The sequence below is a fragment of the Triturus cristatus genome, chromosome 1_2 (genome assembly GCF_964204655.1).
Source record: "Triturus cristatus chromosome 1_2, aTriCri1.1, whole genome shotgun sequence".
In the NCBI taxonomy this organism is placed as follows: domain Eukaryota; kingdom Metazoa; phylum Chordata; class Amphibia; order Caudata; family Salamandridae; genus Triturus; species Triturus cristatus.
The window spans coordinates 112,387,335-112,409,513 of NC_140580.1; positions in this window are offsets into that span (position 1 = coordinate 112,387,335).

Sequence of the window (22,179 nt, forward strand, 5' to 3'; positions counted from 1 at the left end):
TCTCGCATCAGCAGCAACAATGTTAGTCCATGTATCCCCTAGTTCTGCATTGTGATCGACATTACGAATTGATCCCCATAGAGGCTGTGGAACAACATTACCAAACAACATGTCTATATCGGCCAGATTCATAATGCATGACCCTGCCGTCTGTGACAACTCTTTATAATAACCTGCTGGGTTTTTACGGGGATCAGGCAAGGACTGCTTAAGTGCTAACACCTCAGAGCGCTTCCATGGAACATGCACCCAAACACGCTGGAAATGCGCTGCCACAGCGGGGTTACCACCGGCAGCTGCAACCGCTTCCTTCCATACCGGGGGAACTTCTCTCATAGGGTATTGTCGCGCTTTTGCCTTCTTCCCCACAAGGACCTCTTGCTCAAACAATGACTGTTGGCAATCGTCATTCCTTAAGGACAATACAACCGCAACTGCTTTGTCTACTTCGCGGTCCACAATTATACCAGTTCCAAAATCGAACCTCACTCTACACAATTCCTGCGGGTTCGGATTTCTACCACTATCCTCCAATTCTTCACAGAGAATTTCGCACATTTTCTCAAACACATATCTCTGTTTCGGGGCATCCCATTGATGGAAAGTGTTGACAACTGATTCCACATCATACAGTGAAGGGAAAACGATCCATCTACGCGCCATGTGATCTATTACCTTTTTCTCATCGGGGTTAGGCAATTGGCTGCGCAACTGCTTACGCTGTACACCAGGAGTTGCACCAGATGACCCAAAGAGAGGAGACATTAATGTAGTAACCACATTAGCTAAGCACTGTCGCGCTGAAGGAGAAGCTGAGGCAAGAACAGGGGGAAAAACAGAGGGAAGAAAAGAGGATGTAGAGACAGGTACTGGAGTGGTGGAAGGAAGAGTGTTAGGGGAGGCAGTTACTGGATTAGGCAAAGTCGCAGGAAGTGCGGGGGCAGTTGGAAGCACAACTGGCGGCGCTTGAGAGGGCTGCGCTACAGGAATAGGAACTGGCTGCAAAGCAACTGGCGGTAGCGGCAAGGCTTGCAGTACATGCACTGGAGGCGGCATATTTACAAGCTGGGGAGGCGCCGTGGCAGTTTGAGCATACGGGGGTGGCGAACTCAACAAATGTGACATCAGGGGATCTTTCTCCTTTTCTTCTGACTCATCCTGCTTAGAATGTGGCAAAGCTGGGTAACATTTGTCAATCCCTAACTTACGCTGCCTGTGCAATTGCTCATTCATTTGCTCCTCTTCATTGTCTTTAAATTGTACAGCTGCTTGCATTACTGACATACCTCTCTCTCTCTTATTCTTTTTCGCTAACTTAATTTCCTTCTGTTTGGCTTCCTTTCGCCATAAGCGGAAAGAGTCAAACATCGCCGGCCGGGCTTTCTTCTTAAACAATTTAATTTCCAGATTATCTAAAATATCGGTATCAAAACTACCATTTTGGGGCCATTTTAAAACACCATCTTTCCTGGTGTAGTGGATCCACACTTCGTTATATGCAATGGGGCCTACGCCATGTTTTACATAGAGCTCATAAGTTGGAGTTCCAACCGGAGGAACCGGACATGATTCCTCTAGCTGGAAATCTTTTCCACAACCCAAACAGAATAATCTACCAAATAGTCCAGAACCAGGCATCTTCGCTCACTAGTCTAGATCCAAACGTCAAAGGATTATCGATTACGATAGCCTCGTGAATACACGAGTCCTCTGGTTTTGGCGTTTGCAAACTCCAAAGTACCAATTCAAATGATCCCGAAGGATACCAAAACAAATGGGAGACGCTCCACTTATACTTAACTGAATATTGCTGATCGATGGCGTCACCAGAAGACTCTCTCGATTGTTTCGCTCTCTCAAACTCGTCAAGGGTCCAAAACAGGTCGATTAATCAGGGCAGCAGTCCTTCGTAGCCGTCGGGACGCGGAGAACCTCGCAGAAAAGACTTTCGGACCACGTCGACATGCAGGGGTCGATGAAGTGGCGGCCTTCCTCCGGAATTTCCACACGAAGCTCCTCACGAACCTCTGGCTTGGACTGGTACCGCTGAAATCGTCCCGAGTTGGGCGCCAAACTGAAGTACTGGGTAATTTAGACCCAGCGGTGCAGGGGCACACACCCTATGACTTCTGGGTTCACCCTGTTCCGGACCTACAGAAACACAGAGTCTTCTGGGTGAAGTCAAAGATTCGTTTATTGGCTGCAGACCAATGACAGGTATCCTAGAAGTACAACAGCGTGTATGTTCTCAGGAGACTGCTGAAAATCATAGGAACGGACTTCTCCTTAAGTACAAAATATCATGCTCCAGGCACACATTCCTTGGTTTACGATATGGTCATATAAAGGCATACATTACAAACGAAAAAGCAGAGTCATGATGACCATCCCACATTCCAGTTCGGCCAGCCCACAATGATTTACACAGTAAGGTTCAGATCCCACGTTTGAAGTAAATAGACCCCCCAATAAACATGAGCATCTCCTGTTTTGGGAAACAAGTCATAAAGCAGGAACAAGCAGGTGTGAAAGAGATTAGCCGGGGGATTGTGTAGAATGAAAGGATTTTATGACGGGTCAAACCCTGATGCTAATCACAGGTGGACGGAGGAAGGGGAGCTCGTGAGACCGGTTTGACCCGGGGCAGCAGAGCCAGCTGCCCAGGTTACAGAGAAGTCAGAGGGAAAGCCCATGTACTGTGAGGCCCGTATTAACTCCATCATAGCCTATGTGAGGGCAATGACAAGATGGCCACTGCTTCCAAAATGGAACCCGCGTAGTGAAGCAGAATAACGTGTACACAGTGCATTCATAGCTAGAACGATATATAAAGCACTCGTACATGCCGCATTTACCATTTGCGGTTCGCTAATACCAAGATAGACAGGGGTAGGGCCCTGTCCCCTACGCGGCACCCGAATATTAAAGTACGACACCCACCCCAGTACGTGTCATACCCCCCATGTACCTACACCCCAGTACGTTCCAGTCGTACCCCCACCCCAGTACGTGTCGTACCACCGTCTATGTACACCCCAGTACGTTCGAGCCCCACCCCCACCCCAGTACGTGTCATACCCCCCGTGTACCTACACCCCAGTACGTTCCAGTCGTACCCCCACCCCAGTACGTGTCATACCCCCCGTGTACCTACACCCCAGTACGTTCCAGTCATACCCCCACCCCAGTACGTGTCGTACCACCGTCTATGTACACCCCAGTACGTTCGAGCCCCACCCCCACCCCAGTACGTGTCATACCCCCGTGTACCTACACCCCAGTACATTCCAGTCGTACCCCCACCCCAGTACGTGTCGTACCACCGTCTATGTACACCACAGTACGTTCGAGCCCCACCCCCACCCCAGTACGTGTCATACCCCCCGTGTACCTACACCCCAGAACGTTCCAGTCGTACCCCCACCCCAGTACGTGTCGTACCATCGTCTATGTACACCACAGTACGTTCCGGTCCTACCCCCACCCCAGTACGTGTCATACCCCCGTGTACCTACACCCCAGTACGTTCCAGTCGTACCCCCACCCCAGTACGTGTCGTACCACCGTCTATGTACACCCCAGTACGTTCGAGCCCCACCCCCACCCCAGTACGTGTCATACCCCCGTGTACCTACACCCCAGTACGTTCCAGTCGTACCCCCACCCCAGTACGTGTCGTACCACCGTCTATGTACACCCCAGTACGTTCGAGCCCCACCCCCACCCCAGTACGTGTCATACCCCCCGTGTACCTACACCCCAGTACGTTCCAGTCGTACCCCCACCCCAGTACGTGTCGTACCACCGTCTATGTACACCACAGTACGTTCCGGTCCTACCCCCAACACAACCTCCTAAGTACGGAGCGCACCCCAGGGCCCAACAGCACAACCGCATGTACGAGTCGTACCAACCCACACACAAGGACAGCACCGTACAACCAAATGGCCCATCTACACACCGTAGACACGCTCAAAACGCACGTACACAACCAGGACAAAACAAAACAACACAAGAAGACACTATTCGAATGGCACAAAGCCACTAAACATGGCCAACAAACACTACAAATACACCTTCACTGACCTGCAACTGCCAAAGACAAACAGAGGGCCAAAACACCACCACTACTTATAACACACCCACCCAATTTTCAAACACTGCCACACCCACCCATGGACCAATAAAAAGGGCCCACACACACAAACTATGAGCCTTTGCAACAGACTCACTGCTGCCAGACACCACAGAATCATACAACAAGCTGCACCACACCTTACACTTGCACACCTTCACACAACCACCCTCACAAACACCCCCTCATCACATTCACACACACACACACACAACCATCCAAACCCCCCCCCCAACATCCACACACCCCCCCCCACCATCCCCACCCACACCCCTCACCATGCCCACTACCAAGAATCCAAAGTTCAGTAACCGAGAGTTGGAGGTCCTTGTTGATCAAATCCTCAGAGTCGAGCCACAGATCTTTGGAACATTGGTCAGAAACACCAGCCAGGCAGCAAAAACAGCCATGTGGCAGACCATCGTCGATGCTGTGAATGCTGTTGCGGACACCAGGAGGACCAGGCAGGAATGCCAGAACAGGTGGTACGTTCTGCGGAGGAGGGTCAGAGCCAAGAGGCAGGAGGAACACGACCAGGCCAACGCCACCGGAGGAGGGCCCTCCCGCAGACCCGTACAGTACCATCCCTGGGAGGAGAGGGTGATGGCCATACTGCCGGTGGAGGCAGTCGAAGGATTAGAAGGACTCCGAGACCCGGGTGAGTACACAAACAACGCACCTCACATGGGGGGAACGGCATCCACAACCAAAATCACTAACAGGCACGCAACCACCACAAGCCATCGCATTACTTAACCACACTCCATGAGCACGCACATGCCACTGCTGCCACCATGCCCCATGCACCCAGCTGGACAATGGCAAATCACAGAAGACAACAACACATGACACGGTAACCCGGATGGCGGGAGGCTGGACCCCAAAAATCACATAGTGCGACTCCGAAGCAGACAACTATGCACTCTGCCCATATGGCCTAGGTCACAGCCAGACAAACAGTGTGTCCCAACACAGGAATGACTTGCCAGCAAATGGCGGACGCCTTGCATCAACACATGGGGGTGAAGGCACTGTTTTGCACATGACAGCAGCTAATGAACAGCCAACATTGTGAAAGAGTGGCAGCACACACCACCACAGCAGCAGCGCACAGACACACATCCCACCCAATGGGTGCCTGGAGATCAGAAACAAACTCACATCAACAAGCCAAGGGCCACTCAAAGATCTGCTAACAGTGTGTGCCCAGGAAGCTGGGCTGAGGTGACAGAGGGTGACACACAGAGGGAGGGAGAGGGGGACAGAGAGGGAGGGAGAGGGGGACAGAGAGGGAGGGAGAGGGGGACAGAGAGGGAGGGAGACACAGGGAGACGGACAGAGGGAGGAGGCTGACACACAGAGGGAGGGAGAGGGGGACAGAGAGGGAGGGAGAGGGGGACAGAGAGGGAGGGAGAGGGGGACAGAGAGGGAGGGAGACACAGGGAGACGGACAGAGGGAGGAGGCTGACACACAGAGGGAGGGAGAGGGTGACAGGGAGGGAGGGAGAGGGGGACAGAGAGGGAGGGAGAGGGGGACAGAGAGGGAGCGAGACACAGGGAGAGCAAATCAGCCGTGTGGTGTGTGGGAATGTCTGCTCGTCAGCAGGTAGACTGCGTGCATGTAGCCAAGGGTGGCCCGTGCCAGAACCCCCCCTCTTCACCATGGCAAAACACAGGGCCATGTCACAACCTGTGCACGAGCACAATGACAGCTACCTGCATCACATAAGTGTGTGGAACAAATCCATGTGCACATGTACAGTGCTACACGGAAGGCGCCAATGCATGGCTCGCAACACCGGCCCACCCCACTGCTGACTACAGTCACACTTGACGCAGCAAGTAAGACTGTGCCACACTTAGTTAAAGGTGCCAAAGTGGTGCCCAAGGGACACACCCATGCACAAGTGCACTGTGAGTGGAATGCAAGACAGATCCTAATTCCAAGAGGAAATGTGCCAACTTATGAAATGATGAAACATGGATGTTGCATGGACCAAAATTAACATTGTCTCTCTTACACACAGGTCAACGTCGTGGTGCACCCCCCAACACTGGGGGGGAACACTCACAGGACCCGGATCTGCAGGAGCCCAATCCCACCGGCAGCGACCACTCTCACCACTCTGTGGACGACCCCGACCAACCTGGCCCCTCTGGTGTCCAACCTCCTGCAGCACCTGCGTCAGGTACAACTGTGCCAACCATCACCCCCACTCCTGCCACATCCCAGGAGACACCCAGGATCCCTGCCCCAACACCACAATGCAGCCAGGCTGGCCAGGAGGGACACGGTGTCCCGGGCACCCAGGAGGAGGCAGGCGACAACACCAATGCCACCCCTCAGGGGTCCCGGAGACCCGATGTGCCCGCAAGGGCAGGCCAGGCGCAAGTGGGCAGGGGTGGTGGGAGTGGAGGACGGCGGAGGCACGAGCCTGACCAGTTGGCTGGGGATCTGGTATTTTCCCATGTCCGTAACATCCTGGACTCATACCGGCAGGACACCACGGGCATGGCCCAGGTTGTGTCCACCCTCAATGAGATCAAGGGGAGCCTCGATGAGATAAAGACCCAGCAGGCCCAGCAACATGCGGAGCTACATGCCTGTCTACTGGTACACCAACGGAGGATGGAGGACAGACAGGCTGAGCAAGTGACGGCATTCCAGGGGATTCACGCTACACTCCGTCGGATGGCCGACAACATGGCCGACCCTCCCTGTGCCAGAAGGCGGAGAACATCACCACCCACAGGGAGGGATCAGGAGGAGGAGGAGGAAACATCCGACGGAGCATCCCAGATGTCGTCACGGCCTGCTGGTGAGGTTCCCCGCAGGAGGCCGGGTCGTCCACGGAAAGGACCGTGAGGGTCGGCGCTACATCACCATCTCCCAGGACACCTGGCTTGGCACCTGGCCCACTGGAGCAACAGCATCACAGCATCAAGAGACATTCTCTGCCACATGGCCCTGCTGGTCACTGGCTGACCAATGTTGACAAAGACTGTGGCATGGACTCTGAGGACATCCAATGGCAAGGACACCAACTCCCCTACTGAACTTTGGATTCAAACTACCCGGAAAGACCCTCACTTTGTTTCCCCCCCCCCCCCCCCCAATAATAAATCACACTATGAAGAGTAGATGGCTGCTGGTAGCATTATTACCTAACATGTGTCATGTAAAGTCAAAACATGCCTGAGTCATCTTTTGTCTTCAACCACCCACACCCTGGGGCCTGAGTCTGGCACAGGACACATGGGTCACAGTGTATTAGGCAAGACAGACATGGAGCACCATACACACCTGTGATGGGCCCAACCAGCTGAGGGGGTTACCGAACAACCGTGCTGACAGACACATTGAGTACAGCAACAGTCATGCGCAGAGGTCAGGGATCCAGTCCAGTGTCCTGGGGGGCACCCAGGTATGTGTAGACAGGAGGCAGAAACATGTCCTGCAAGCTTGAGTCCGGTGGATGCAGAGAATGGGGGCCTGGCCAACGTTGGATGCATGGGGATGGCACATGTCACAATACGCACACAGTCATGGACATCATGCCCAATACACAGTCTCAGCCCACACACACAGCTTGCATCTTGCCACTCGACACATTGACACATAGCCACAATCAGGGAATACCATGCCAGACAAGCAGGATGCACCATGGCAACACACCAGCATTGACTGAGAAGAGGCACCTTGGAGGCATAGGGACACCTTTATTAGTCATGTATTCGGGATTGCAGAGGCAACTCGAAGTACACATGAACACATCATGTGGAGTAACATGTGGGTCCAACACTGGCACCCCCCTTCAGCAGCACACATGCGTGTTCGCCATGGAACTGGCACACAAGCGTCGGCTAACAGCTAAATACCCACAGCTGCACACGGAGAGCCTGCCATACACCATAGATCCGCGGATGTCGAAGTCCCACACCATGTCAAGCCAATGCTAACTGAATGTGTCCGAGGGCAGTGTCACACACATTGATGCCATCATCACAATCCCCTATCCCATCACTGATGACTGTCAACCAGGCAGACCATCTATTCAGGTGTACACAGCTGCATGTCGTGTCCCATGGGGATGCGACATGGCTGCAGAGGAACCAAACACCGACAGGGGCAGTGTGCACACATCGTGAACAACTGCCACACCCAATACACCCCAGATGCATCCCTTACTCCATGGAGACTTCCAAACGTGTCCGTGCCTGTAACGCTGAGTCAGCCCACGATGTCATGTCCATGAGGAATAGCAGTGCCACAACAATGCAACCAGCAGACGGCATGCGCAGGTACCTGGGGAAGAGAAACACACAAGAAGTCAGCCACAAAAAGCACAGCCACTTGCATTGGCATTTACTCGACACATGTATGGATGACAACATGCTAGGTCACAATTATGACTGCGGAAGTACAACCATCACTGGCACCATCACTCCAGTGACACACCCACACACACCTCTGACTCACGTGCCATACATGCAGGTGGAGACACACATCACAACGCATGCCACACAGGGACCAATGCGTGCACACTCAGACACTGGTACTCACCACTATGCAAAGAAGTCGCGTATGAGCCGAGTCCGGATGTCCTCTTGCGGCTCCACATCCTCAACATCACTAGCCCCATTGCCAAGCCCTTCGTCCTCCACGGGTGGATGGTCCGCGTCATGTTGATTCAGGATGAGTGGCACAGCTCTTTCAACTGCCATGTTGTGCAGCATGCAGCAGACCATGAAGATCTTGCAGACCTTTGCCGGGGCATATGGGAGTGCGCCGCCGGTCTTGTGGAGGCACCTGAATCGGCTCTTCAGCATGCCAAACGTCCTCTCTATCACTCGCCTTGTCCGGCCATGGGCGGTGTTGTAGCGGAGCTGGGCCGGCGTGATGGGGTTGCGGAGAGGTGTGAGCAGCCAAGGCATGTTGGGATAGCCAGCGTCCCCTACATGGAAAGCACATGGTCATCGTTAGAAGTGGTGAAGCGGTCGTGCTGGTAGGCTATACTGAATACAGGACAGACAGACTGTACCCACCAACAACACATGCCCGTTCGTTGCGCAGCTGCATCATCATATCAGGCATCCCGCTACGCCTTATGATGTAGGCATCGTGTGCTGATCCTGGAAAACGAGCACAGACATGTGAAATCACCATGTTGGACAGACACACCACAAGGGCATTGATGGAGTGGTAGTGCTTCCGATTGCGGTACGCCACCTCCCGTGCGTGTGGTGGTACCAAACCTACATGTGTCCCATCAATGGACCCAATGACATGGGGCATCCCTCCCAGGGCATAGAATCCACGCTTGACCTCAGTCATCTGTTCAGGGGTTGGGAACTTGATGAAGTCATCCAGGTGAATCAACATGGCCTCTAAGAAATCATGCAGCACACCACTGAACGTGCTCTGGGACATGCCACCAACATGAGCTATGGTATTTTGAAAGGTACCCGTGGCAAGAAAATGTAGGGCAGCCATTACCTTCAGCAGGGGTGTCAGTGCCGTGGGATACCTGTGCTGCGGTTGCAGGTGTGGTGCCAGTCTCGCCGTCAACTCCAGAATCAATGGTTGGGTGAAGCGGTAGAGCCGGATGCTGTCATTCTCCTGCATGGCAGCCAAGTCTGGAATTCTTCGGGCAAGAGGCGGCGCTCTGCAGTAATTTGGAAGTGACAAGGAAGAGTGAGTGCACTACGACAACAACTCATGTGTACTGAGCACATGTTAATCTGGCAATACACACATGCTACATAGGGAGTCAGGTATGTGCTACATGGCCAGGACACGTATGGATGCAAGGTGACACTCCTTCAAAGACCCAGCTACACACGGAGATTGGGAACCTCCCCATGCCACGCCATGGGAATAGCTGTGTCCCAGTGCAAGTGAACAGCCAGACGCAACACAGGAGTGACATACGCCCACACATCAGCAGCAGTAGGATGCCGATTGCAGAGATTGGTAGCGGAACACTGGAGCCACAGGTCACATGACATTACACTAGGCCAGCCCACACACCTTGCCATGAAGGTGCACATGTCATGACTCACCACACATACCTTGTGAGGATGCTGACATGTCCTTGTCACGCTACTCCGTGTCCCATGCAGACATGTGCACCTCACATCCGATACCACATGTGGCATGGGGTGCGGAACAGTGTGCAATGACAATCTACACACAGACACATGTTTGTTGCTGCAACGGCTGCAGCTTTTGAGGGTGCTCCCACATCAACCTGATGTGAAGCCCCCACACATACATGACATAGTCACATTGTGCACCGTGGGTAGTGACAAGTCAGGTGTCATAACCCCTGTACCGGGCATCAGGGGACACTTCCGTGTGTTGGTGTCCGTGCCATGCCAGTGACGCTCACCCCAAGTGCGCAGTACGACATGCACACATGTCAAAGGAGTCAAGGGCATGCCTGGCACACATCGCACCATCACACAGTACATCTGTACACATCTCATCCTACATCTGGTGCCTTCTCGACTCAGGAGTAATGTTCCACATCACAGGCCTTTCACACCTGTGCCCCACACATGTAGTGATGCACAGACGATGCCTCAATGTCAATTAATGGACAAGTATGTCCATCCATGGACAAGTATGTCCGCCCTATCCCTACCTGTGTGCCGCCTGTCACCACTGTGATGTGTGAATCCCGCTGTACTGCTGCAAAGAGGGCCTGTGTACGTTCCCATATCACTATGGGAGTGCAGCCGTATGTGTACCCATCGTGATGGCGAGCGTACAGGCATGTGTACGGCCCGTACCACTACGAGTACGCATACGCGAACCACACATACTGATAGGGAGCGTACAGGCGTGTGTACGGCCCGTACCACTACGAGTACGCATACGCGAGGCCACACATACTGATAGTGAACGTAGTCACGCGTGTACGGGCCGTTGCAATGCATTTGGGGTGCCCTAGGGCCCTGGAACGCACCGTACCGGTGTGTGGAGCTCAGAATTACACAGGGGACACATGAGGGACAAGTATTAAGGCCTACATGCATGCTGGTTGTCATGGAGACCAAGTTCAAAATTCGAATTTCTTCTGGAAGGTGAACAGCAGAAGTCAGTTGGAATAAAAATACTTTGTTGCAATGTGTTTGTGGAGCTGACATCATGCAGGAGAATGAAACCGATGGAGTACACACAGACTGCTAGGTTTGAAGGGATTGGTGGAAACATAGGATGCAAATGTGAGTGACCAATCACTCTGTACTCCTGTGCATGAGACAGGCCAGAAAGGCACATATAAGGCAGCCAGGTCCCATGAGGGAGTACTTGCCTGCACATCTTTGAATTCGTCGACCCAGCTGCTGCTACTGATTCCCTGGAACCATGTCAAGGGCTGTGGAGAGGTCACAGCCATTCACCCTGGAGGAGAACATGGCATTGCTGGATGTGATCCTCCCACAGTACCCCATGCTGTATGGGCGACCAGGGTATCAGGTGAGTGCATAGGCCAGTGGCACAGACTGTCCCTATGTTGTGACTGTGACTTCTGCCATTGTGTCCTGGTGTGACACACATGCCATGTACTGTTGGGGGGGTCCCAGGGGGGGGGATGCCTGATGTCTCCCAGCAGTGCCCTGAGACAGGAGGGGTGGGTACAGAGTGCTCCCAGCAGTGCCCCGAGACAGGAGGGGTGGGTACAGAGTGCTCCCAGCAGTGTCCTGAGACAGGAGGGGTGGGTACAGAGTGCTCCCAGCAGTGCCCTGAGACAGGAGGGGTGGGTACAGAGTGCTCCCAGCAGTGCCCTGAGACAGGAGGGGTGTGTGCCTATCACTAACAGCAGTGCCCTGAGACAGGAGGGGTGTGTGCCTATCACTAACAGCAGTGCCCTGAGACAGGAGGGGTGGGTACAGAGTGCTCCCAGCAGTGCCCTGAGACAGGAGGGGTGGGTACAGAGTGCTCCCAGCAGTGCCCTGAGACAGGAGGGGTGGGTGTGATGCACAGTCTGAGCCTTGATCATTGATTGTGACATTGCCATCATTCCACCTGTGTACCCACTATGGCACGTACTGCTTTTTCCCTCACCAGAGGATCATGTCCCTATGACAAAGGTGCAATGCGTTGGCTGCATGACATGCCTTGTTGTTACCAGCTAATTTGTTATAAAATGTCTCTCTGTGACATGTGGCTGGTGTATTGATGTGGTGTCACTTGTACTTCCTCACAGGTAGGCGCCACTGCCAAGGAGCAGATCTGGCTGACCGCCGTCAGTGCCGTGAGGGGTGTGGATGGTCGGAGGCGGAGCATGTCCCAGGTGAGGAAACGCTGGCAGGATATCCGGTGCTGGACGCGGAGGATTGCACGGGTCCTGCTGGGGGACTCACCTGAGAGCCACAAGAACCGCGGGCGCCGCCGTCTGAGCCACCTCCACAGGCGTGTGCTGCCGGTGGTCTTTCCAGACTTGGATCGGCGCTTACAGGCGAAGCAGCAGCCGGAAGGGGGTAGGTACATGTGTGTGTTGTGTGTCACCGGCATTTGTAAGGGCACAGTAGCATGAATTCACTGCCAGGGTTTAAAGGTGCTGTGCAGATCCATTTTGCCCCAGTATAGCGCTGCGCCCCTGCCACCCTTCCCCTTCTTGCAAAGTGTTCCCTGGTCTGTGTGTAGCCACTCCTTCACAAGGTAATGTAGGCTGGTGCTTTGTCCACGAGAACTATGCCTGTAGCATCATGTGTGGGGGTGGTGGGTAACAGGTTTTGGGACCTTGGCTGTGCCCTGTCAAGTTCACTGCATGTGGGTTCCATGTCAGTTGGCACTGATGCCGACTCCAGGCATGGGAGTTGGTCTCTCATGTGTCATGCCTTACAGCGCGCATGTCCTATGTAGTGGCCTGTGACATGATGTGCATGAGTGTGCGATACACATAGTGCAGGGATGGTGGCGTGTGTTGCAGTCATTACCATTCAGGAGCATGGAGTTGCGTGGCCACTACTGTCCCCTGGGGCACCTTTTCATCGGTGTTGTATGTGTCATCATAAACGTGGACACTCTCAGGGGCAGATTTATGAGCCCCTTGCGCCACTTTTGCGTCACTTTTCCCATGTTAAAAGTGACGCAAAAGTGGCGCAAGGGGATCATAAATCTGCCCTTCAGTGTCTACAGCGTAGGTTGTGCTCTGTGCCATTGTCCCCTGGCACCATGTATATAGACGTGCTATTTTGTACAGGTGTCCACTATGCAGCCTGACCTGAATGTCCTTCTTCATACTCACAGTTGCTAGTGCCTGTGTGTCTTGTTATACTCATCTGAGGATGGGCACTGGTGCCTCATTATTTGTACAGGCGCACCTTGGCTGTTTGGCGTCCAATCTTGCATTTTGCCTGCCCCTGTGTTTATCACCCAGACTATGAGATGTTGGTGCCACATGTGTCTCAACTATTTGCCTCGTGTAGGGGGTGGTTGGGGCGGGCAAAGCCTATATGTCAAATCCAGATTTCTACTTGCTGGGTCTGGGCAGTGTGTGATGTTTGTCTGGACACACACGCAAGGTGCAGTGACCGAGTCATGTTGTGCATGTTTTCTGCATTACCTATGCAGCATGTGTCTCAAGTTCATGGATATGGTCCCTGGTCATCGGTATTTTCGCCAACGCTGTGTGGTGCAGATGCAGTGCTGGATTGTCCCCAGGGCCTGGGTGCTATGTCAGACTCCGTTTCCTGTCTTTAGCTATTGTCTCATGCTCTCCATGGTATTTCAGTGGCATGGTGGCTCAACCAACTGTGTGTTTCATGCCCTACATCGGTACCTTGTTTAGTAGATGTTAGGGATCTTCCTTTTCAGGCTATGCAATGTTACCTATGTAGATTGGACTCATGTGACAGATGTGTACAGGTGTCTGATTAATTTCTGTCTCTCCACCCTGCCCACAGCATCGTCGGGGGACACAGAGGGAGACATGGACACGGACCAGGCGGAGGGACCGAGCACCAGTGCCAGCCGTGACATCGGGGCTGGCACATCGAGTGGGACAGAGGCGGAGGAGAGTGTGGCCGAGGACCTGTCGACTGGCACATCAGAATACGAAGCTGACAGGTCCGAGGAGGATGTCTCCGAGTGGGCAGAGGCTGCACCAGCAGCTGACAGCGGAACAACACCTCGCACCGCCCCCTCAGTTCCCATCAGCCGCCTCCCACTTGCTCGTGTCCCTTCCCAGCGTGCCCGGTCACCGCATGTCTCCTTCATGCCAGGCACCGCACCCCCTGCCCCTGTCTCCACTGCTGCCGCCAATGCTGAGTCTGTGGACATCCAGCGGCAACTGCAGGTTGGTCAGGCTGCGATCCTTAATGTCCTCCATGCCCACGGGCAGACACTCAACAACATCGAGGCATACTTGGAGGGCATTCATTCATCGCAGGCTGACCAACGCAACTTGCTGAGGTCCATAGACTCGACACTGACTGCAGCAGTGGGTCTCCTGCAGCGCGACCTCCCCCCACCTACCCCTGCCCCATCCACACTTCCCACTCCCATGCCTGTCCCACGTACACCCAGACGTCGGCATGCACCCACATCAACAGACACAGGCACCACACCAGCAGGGAAGGTCCACCGCACTCCTCCTGACACGCACACACAGGGTGAGGTAGGCACACCCACTGGGTCGGGGGGCAAACGTGTGACACGCAGCCATAGTGGGAGTCCGCATTCCACCCAGTCCACTCCCTCCAAATCCCCTCCCCTAAGCTCTCCTGGCCACATCTCCCCCAAGGACTCCTTCATGGCCGCTCTGTCCCTGAGCCCCACAGTGACACCACCCCGCAAGCGGTCAAGGAAGTCCTCGGTCACGGTGGTTGATTCTCCCCCCTGTCTACGCCCTCCCCCGGTGGCGCTGCGACCCATCCCTCTGACCCCCCCCCCCCTCCTTGGGGCCGGTGGATCCTTCGGGTGCAGGGGACTCCCTGGAGGACCTTGCAAAGGTGTGTAGTGCCATCCTGGCCTCCGCCTTTGGCCCTGCCCCACCCCCTGTGGTGGAGTCCTCCATCCCTGCACCCACAACGCCTCCCCTTTGCCCTGATGTCCCTGCGGTGCCTGGTGCTTCCCCCCCCCCTGATGGCCTCACCCCTGTGGAAGACGACGGCATGTAACTGTGCAGGCAAGCTAGGGGACACGCATCCCACTGTGTCCCCCATCCAGCTGAGACTTATTGACTGCCCTATGGGCTTTGTGAATATTTAACTGCCTGCAATCCACGGACACTGTGATCATGCTGAATAAAGCTTAATTTTTTTCCCATTCTGACACTACTGCTATGCTGGTATTGGTGTTGGTGGGGCTGCTACATGGTTTTGGGTGGTGTTTATGTGTTGGGTGTGTGGGAAATGTAGTAGTGGGCTGCTCATTGTGGGGACCCTGGGATCTGTGTGCCATCACAAGGTGTTAGCTAACTTTCTTTGTTCATGTCAGCAGTTACTGCATGGTGCAATTGTCCCAGGGTGTATTCCTCCCTCTGTGTACCCTGATATCTTCCCTGCAGGGTGTTCCCAATGTTTAGCGCAGAGCTGTGTCTACATGAGCTGTGTGTGTGACGGAGCCCTTCTACTTTGGCCATGCATGCAGGGCCATGTCTCCACCTGCAACATTCGTGGCATCCTTGGTGATCACTGTACTTGTGTGTGGAGTCTGTTGACATGAGTTCATGGGGACATGTTCCCTTGTAGGCAGTATGCATGTGGGTACTTCCAGCCTCACACACATGTGTTGCACACCTCCTGTCTCAGGGCACTGCTGGGAGGACTCAGCACCCACCCCTCCTGTCTCAGGGCACTGCTGGGAGTGTTAGGCACACACCCCTCCTGTCTCAGGGCACTGCTGGGAGGACTCAGCACCCACCCCTCCTGTCTCAGGGCACTGCTGGGAGTGTTAGGCACCCACCCCTCCTGTCTCAGGGCACTGCTGGGAGGACTCTGCACCCACCCCTCCTGTCTCAGGGCACTGCTGGGAGTGTTAGGCACACACCCCTCCTGTCTCAGGGCACTGCTGGGAGTGTTAGGCACCCACCCCTCCTGTCTCAGGGCACTGCTGGGAGGACTCTGCACCCACCCCTCCTGTCTCAGGGCACTGCTGGGAGTGTTAGGCACCCACCCCTCCTGTCTCAGGGCACTGCTGGGAGTGTTAGGCACCCACCCCTCCTGTCTCAGGGCACTGCTGGGAGTGTTAGGCACACACCCCTCCTGTCTCAGGGCACTGCTGGGAGTGTTAGGCACCCACCCCTCCTGTCTCAGGGCACTGCTGGGAGGACTCTGCACCCACCCCTCCTGTCTCAGGGCACTGCTGGGAGTGTTAGGCACCCACCCCTCCTGTCTCAGGGCACTGCTGGGAGGACTCAGCACCCACCCCTCCTGTCTCAGGGCACTGCTGGGAGTGTTAGGCACCCACCCCTCCTGTGTCTGGGCACTGCTGGGAGGACTCTGCACCCACCCCTCCTGTCTCAGGGCACTGGTGGGAGTGTTAGGCACCCACCCCTCCTGTCTCAGGGCACTGCTGGGAGTGTTAGGCACCCACCCCTCCTGTCTCAGGGCACTGCTGGGAGGACTCTGCACCCACCCCTCCTGTCTCAGGGCACTGCTGGGAGGACTCTGCACACACACCTCCTATTTCTGGATATGTACGCTTGGAACATACACGGTGGGGGTACGCTCCATGCATACGCGGGTGAGGGTACGGGTCGTACTTACACTGTTGGGGTGGGGGTACGTTCCATGCATACGCGGGTGAGGGTACGGGTCGTACTTACACTGTTGGGGTGGGGGTATGCTCCATGCATACGCGGGTGAGGGTACGGTACGTACATACGCGGTTGGGGTGGGGGTACGCTCCATGCATACGCGGGTGAGGGTACGGGTCGTACTTACACTGTTGGGGTGGGGGTACGGTACGTACATACGCGGTTGGGGTGGGGGTACGCTCCATGCATACGCGGGTGAGGGTACGGGTCGTACTTACACTGTTGGGGTGGGGGTACGGTACGTACATACGCGGTTGGGGTGGGGGTACGCTCCATGCATACGCGGGTGAGGGTACGGGTCGTACTTACACTGTTGGGGTGGGGGTACGCTCCATGCATACGAGGGTGAGGGTACGGGTCATACTTACACTGTTGGGGTGGGGGTACGGTACGTACATACGCGGTTGGGGTGGGGGTACGCTCCATGCATACGCGGGTGAGGGTACGGGTCGTACTTACACTGTTGGGGTGGGGGTACGCTCCATGCATACGAGGGTGAGGGTACGGGTCGTACTTACACTGTTGGGGTGGGGGTACGGTACGTATATACGCGGTTGGGGTGGGGGTACGCTCCATGCTTACGCGGGTGAGGGTACGGGTCGTACTTACACTGTTGGGGTGGGGGTACGTTCCATGCATAGGGGGGTGGGGGTAGGGTCCGTACATCTCTATCCCCACGCTATGTGATGCTTGTGCGGGCCGTACCCAGGCCTTTGCCACGTGGGTACGATCCGTCCCGCCATTGTTGGGCTGACGTGGGTGTGGGCGTGGTACGTCTCGTACCCACGCTCTTGAGGCGTGGGTACGGGACGTACCGGTCTGGTTGTGTTGCCGGTTCGCGTGGTGACGGACTTCCGTTGTGGCGGTCGCTGGCTTAGCTGGACACGCCCCCACCCCCTCGTAGTGACCAGGGCATGGGTGTCAGGTATGTCCTGGGCATGTGTGGTGTGTGCCTTTGGTGGGGGTTTTGTGGCCTGCCCTGGTCCTGCCACCCACACCCCCCCGTTCCCCCCTCCCTTAGTTGTTCTGACCTTCTGCGGCGTCTGCGTCGTAACCTGTAGAGGAGGTGGACTGCTATGAGGGCCGGGATGACCCGTAGGTTCGGGTCCATGTCTGTCCATCGCGTACGGGTCCTCCTTGTTCGCATCGTCCTGTCGCATACTGGTCCTCCTTGTTCGCGTCGTGCTGTCTGTCCGTCGCGTACTGGTACTCCTTGTTCACGTCGTCCTGTCGCGTACTGGTCCTCCTTGTTCGCGGCGTCCTGTGTGTCCGTCGCGTACTGGTGGTCCTTGTTCGCGTCGTCCTGATTTCCCGGCAGTTTTTGGCAGCCGGAAAATATTCACCGTGCGGGATGACGTCGGTGCGAATCGTGATTCCTGGTTCGTGAATGGCAGGCTGCGAGCGTCCCGACGTCAGGTCGGCCCTTTCCCGGATCGCATTGGTAGGTTTATTTTGTTCGGTCGGGCTTTTTTACGAATCGTACGGAAATGGTGTTCCGTGCGAATCGTAATTCCTTGTTTGTACATTTTGACGACCGGGTACGCGTCGGACGGAGAATATGCTCCGTCCGACGGTTCGTACCCGGTTTTTACCGGATCGTGATCGGCACCTAAGTGTTGTGTTCAAATTCTTAATTTTTACTACACTAAGACGGGAAGTTAGTTTTACTGTCTTGGTCAGGAAAATCATTTGATGTGGTATGAGGCATGCTCTAAAGAAAGGCTCCATTCCCTGAACCTGACACTCTTTGGTCCGCCAGATAGATTTTGTGTCTATGGTGTTTTTCCAAAAGTCAAAACCCTGTATAGACAGTTGGGAAATAAAGGAAGCAGAGTATATCAGCTTGGTGTTTGTTAGCATATTTTTCCTTGCAGGTATAGATGAAAGCCTTTAAAAATATGAGGCTGGGTCTGATGTTTCATAACCTGAAAAATAAGCAAACTTCTGTGCAAAGGTCTATGAACTACCTTTCTGCAGTGTTGGGCGGTGTTCCCATTGTGTGTAATTATAAACAGCGCATGGGATTCTAGCTTTATATAAAAATGGTGACCATAATGCTAGTAACAGAACATGTCTACACAAATTACTTATACCATCATACAATTCATCATTTGAAAATCCAGCTGATCGCTCTAAACCTGAAAGCAAACTATGCACAGTTTCAATCATCAGTACTGGAGGTGATGATGTCATTTAAAGAAATCTTAAACAAATAAGGAATTTGCAAAAGTTCTGTAGGGCCATACAGATCATACGATACCCTGTCTCATACAATTCCTTCAGGAACTGGAACTGCTGTAATGTTCACCAAGGACAAGTGCCGTAGTTCACAGTGCGATGATGCATGTGGTTTAAGAACCAAGTTCATGAGTTGTACAGCAAAGCATTCTAAATGAGAAAGTGTCCAATCAGAAGTTGGAAAAAGACAGTCAATATACCAATCCAAAATACCAGGAAAAGTAATCCAACTGTAATCCAGAGATGTATCTAGGGTACAATGAAGTAAGTCTTTTTCAGCTAAAGATAGAAAGCATCTACTCGTAGCCTGAAATGGAGCGGTGGTGTTTGTAGGTTAGGTTCACTTGGATCTGATGAGAAATCATCATAATGCACAAAGTAGCCAGACTTCATCCAGTCTATTCATGGCAGCCTCCCAGGTTTTGAAGAACTAGGAGATGACTTGATCTGTGGCATGTTTACATAGACTTCATCAATTTTCCGAATTGAGATTTCTGTACTAGTTGATAGTACATTTGTAGTTGTTTCAACAGGGAGAAGTATAATTTCATTGTTGTTTACAGCTTCCCGATGGAAAGTGGAGTCTTCAGTTTTTATTAAAACTTCCATATGAACTTCCTGCACGGTAGTGAGAGGAGAGCGGCAGAACCCAGCAGCCAACATGGGCTACTGCTAAGAATCGCCCACATAGTGGGGTTTGATCAGATCAATTAAGACAAACCTCTAGTCTCGGCGACCGGCAAGTGGTGGAAAAGTTCAGTTCTGGTACCTTCAACAGACAGGACAGGTAAGATGGCTCAAGATCAAGATCAAGAAATACTTTATTCGGTTTAAAAAACAAAAACCATGAAAGCAACAACATCAGATTACAAATTTCGCAGGGAGAATATAAAAAGAAAAACATCGGGTCATATTATATTTCATCAAAGCCCAATTGTTTTCCGGAGTTTAAAAACATTTTTAAAAAAGCTTAAAACTACGGTGACAGTTAGAACAGTGTCCATTCGTTGTAATTCTAAAAAGGCTGGGCTACATTTATTTAATTTCTGTTCTTTAAGGAAAGGTATAATAAATTGCCTACGAGGTAAAGTATAAAATTTATAGAAAAATAAAATATGGATGTCAGATTGGGACGAAGAATCATCACACGGGCATGAAGACAGATTGAACGACCATAAGTTCGTTACTGGGAAGGTTAGGAGTCTAAACACAAGATTTAATCTAAAACGAGTCAGAAAAAATTTATCATAATTTGACAACGGCAAAGTTAAGTATGGCTGTACTTTGCTAAGAGTTAACAAACAGAGGTGCAAAGTTACTGACTTTTTCTTCGCTTCCTCTTGCCTTCTTATATCCTCGAGGTATTCCATACATAACTTAGTCAAGAGCTTTCTGGATATACTCTCCGTTGAGAGTGGATCTTCGTAGTATTGCTGACAGCCAATATTGACCTAAAAGTTTTTAACATAGTTTAGCCAGTCAGACCTACCCACATTATCCAGAGTTAAAACATCCTGAAGGACAGCCCGATTCATAACACACTCCCTTGTTGTCCATACCCTATGCCACAGAAGAATGGGTTGGATTCTGATAATGTCAGATATATAGGGTAGGCCAAGTTCAGTGTGACATATGTAGGTCGCAACACTATGAGGAACTGCCAGGATGTACCTCAAGAACCTATTCTCAACTTTTTGAATGAGATCAATATTGGAATACCCCCAGAGGGCCGAGCCATACATAGCTACCGAGATGCATGTAGCTTTATATATTGTTAAAATTTCTTTTATTGGTTTCTTGCCCAGTTTTTTATTAAAATTTTTCAAGGCCATTGTAGTTTTTTGGAACAAAAGAGTTCTGACTTTTACCGCACTGGTCCATGCCCCAGTATCGTGGAATAAGACTCCAAGATAAGAGAAGGTAGGGACAATTTCCAAAGGAACATTATTCAAAAACATTCTTTTTATCTGCTTTCCAGAGCCACTACCACAGTACATGGAGAAGGTTTTGCTACAATTTACCTTCAGATCTAAACTAGACATAAAAATCTCAAATGATTTAACCATGTTTTGTAGTGCCATGGGGGTACGGGCCATCAGAACCGCGTCATCCGCATACAGGAGCGCGGGGATAGACCTCCTCCCAACCTTGGACATATCCCCGCACTCCTGCAATAGGTGGCGCTCCAAGCCATTTATGTAAAGCAAGAATAAAAAAGGGGCCAGGACGCAGCCCTGACGCACACCCCGGCCCACCTCAAACCTTCTTGTGCACTGACCCTCGTTACCATAACGGACCGAGGCAGTAGCCCCAGAATATAAATCTTTAAGAAAGCAGAGAATAGAATCTTCCACACCCATCTCTTTCAAAATTGCCCATAACTTGGTGTGTGAAACACAATCGAACGCCGATGAGAGATCCACAAACGTAAGATACAAACGTTCGCCCTTTATCCTTATATACTTTGATTGGAGGATCATTAGATTTAAACATTGTTCGACTGTACCAATGCCTTTTTGAAATCCATATTGCAAATCACTCATCAAATCATTTTCCTCGGCCCAGTTTTGTAATCTTGCCAGAATAATTCTCCCTAGGATTTTTATGGATGAATCCAGAAGGGAGATAGGTCTGTAGCAAGCACAACTTTGTCTGTCTCCCTTCTTATAGATGGGTTCAATGATTGAGGTAAGCCAAGACGGGTTTAAACCCCTTGCCAGTGCTGCATTAAAAAGTTGAACCAGCATTGGTCCCCAGATCTCAGTATTTGCTTTGTATAGATCTACAGGGATCCCATCGGGCCCTGCCGCCTTACCACCCTTCATTGCTTTCAGGCCCGCCATAACTTCCTCCAAAGTTATTACGAGTCGGTCAACCCCCACATCCATATTAGCCCTTGCTGGGGGATCTATACTGTGGCATACATCTTGGGGCTTATAAAGAAATAAGAAATGCTCCACCCAATCCTCCTCAGCAATAGCAATCTCTATACGTGCTTTGGAGTTATCGTAAAGGAACGGAGTATTTACGGCCCTC